We start from the raw sequence: 1994 nt of genomic DNA on the forward strand, positions 1-1994 counted from the left end.
TAACCTTAACCCCCTAACCGTAACTGTAACCGTAACCCTAAACCCTAACACTAACCCTAAAACCCTAACCCTGACCCTAAAACCCTAACCCTAACACCCTGGTGAAGATCGTGCGGGTGTTAATATGAAAAATTACCGATTTTTTTTTCTTGTTTTTTCATACAGCAGAAATTATTCTGAGAAAAAAAAATTTTTCAAAAAAACTTCATTCCTTTACATTTTGCTCCCTTCTTCTGTATCCTTCTACCCGATTGTAAGCCAAAATCTGCTGGAGTTGCTTGTTTCTGGATAAAACCCCTTAATCCACATTACCTCAGTTCAACAAACTATCATTAACAGGTATCAAATCATTTAGTATATTTCACCATAATAGACCAGTACTCTATCCAGGAGAACATCCATCTCAGCTACTTAACCATGAAATTAGGACTTTGTACTGGTTTTAAAACTCTCTTAGGGTTTTGAAAGTACTTGATTTCCTCTTTTTTCTCTTTCATTATAAACTTTTCTTTCTTGATGGAACAAGATATTTTTCGTTCTTATTTAGGATAGAGAAAAGTGTTTGAGATGCTTAACTTTATGTTTTGCTAACAAACTTTTTGACTAAGTAAATTATGACTTTCATTCTTTACCTCTTTCTTGTGAATGTTTTTAGCAACACTTTACAAAGTTAAAATAAATGATTCACTAAATAAGTCGTTCTCATAACAACAACTATCAGCCTCACCACCACCAACTATTAGTAAGAAATGAAAATACAATTTGAATCCTTATTATTCTTTCTTTTTCATGTTGTACAAGTTTAAAAGTGTAACAGGCAGTCTTTTTATGTCTGTTGGAATATAATTTATTTGTTACATAAATAGGAAAGGTGTTCATGCAATACAATTAATGGAAACAATAAAATGAAACAACATAAGATGGTAAATAATTTCATGGGCGTCTGCCCGTGATATTATTAACCATCTTACTAACAATAACTCTGAGCACCTTTTCCAACTCCACCTGTCTAACACCCGTGGACATGTTTACAAAGTCAGAAAACAGCACAGCTCCCATGACTTTCGGAAACACTTTTTCATGCTAAGAGTTGCTGAAGTATGGAACAAACTGCCGGCATCAGTTGTTAGTTATCGGAGCACTGCATCCTTCAAAACTTCCATGCTTCCTGAGATTCGCTGACACTACACCTGATGTTCTCCCCTCCATACACACGCAAGCATGTATCTGACTCATACACAGTTCACTTTCCAGACATTTGTACAATACTGCATATGCTTTATACACACTTTTGACAAGTTGTAGTGCACCTGAGCACTGTATACAATAATTTCATTATTATAATATGACACGTAGGGAATGTCTCTGCAAGCAACTCAATACAAAGGCAAGTATATCAACTAAATATTCAAGTGCCATGACATGTCTTCTTCAATTATCCTAGACTGAATACGCAGCTGTGAAAATAGCTATTAGGATGCCGTAACACAACTGAACTCTAAACATTCTGAATTGGCAAGAGTGGAGAACCTGGTGGCTTGGACATCTCAATGCTCTGCAAAATTGGCAGCTAATTTGACTGTATTTAGAGGTTGTGTTCACAGAAAGTTCTTGGTAGGCCACTGAACTATCATGTGAACAATGGCTGTTCATTGAATATTATCTCAATTGCACACATGCTGAAACTATAACTGAACTGTGGCTTGAAATTCGTATGTGGCAAAACACAGGATCAAATCTAACACTACAAAAATGTAAACCATCTTTTCCAATCCTTACAGACCTCCCACTATGAGAGGCACTGCACTAAAGTACTTCCAAGGAAAGACTGCCTTCCAGAAAAGTAAACCCTTACTAATCTCTCTTAGAATGGTCTCAGTTCCTAAAATTACCAGACCAATGCTACTCCACCACATTTACTCCCCACCTCCTCATCACTTCAGCTGTATGATCATCCAGCAGCCTTTCATTTGTGTGTTAAACAATTTGCCCTA

Source organism: Octopus bimaculoides, chromosome 4, assembly GCF_001194135.2.
Source record: "Octopus bimaculoides isolate UCB-OBI-ISO-001 chromosome 4, ASM119413v2, whole genome shotgun sequence".
Classification (NCBI taxonomy): Eukaryota; Metazoa; Mollusca; class Cephalopoda; order Octopoda; family Octopodidae; genus Octopus; species Octopus bimaculoides.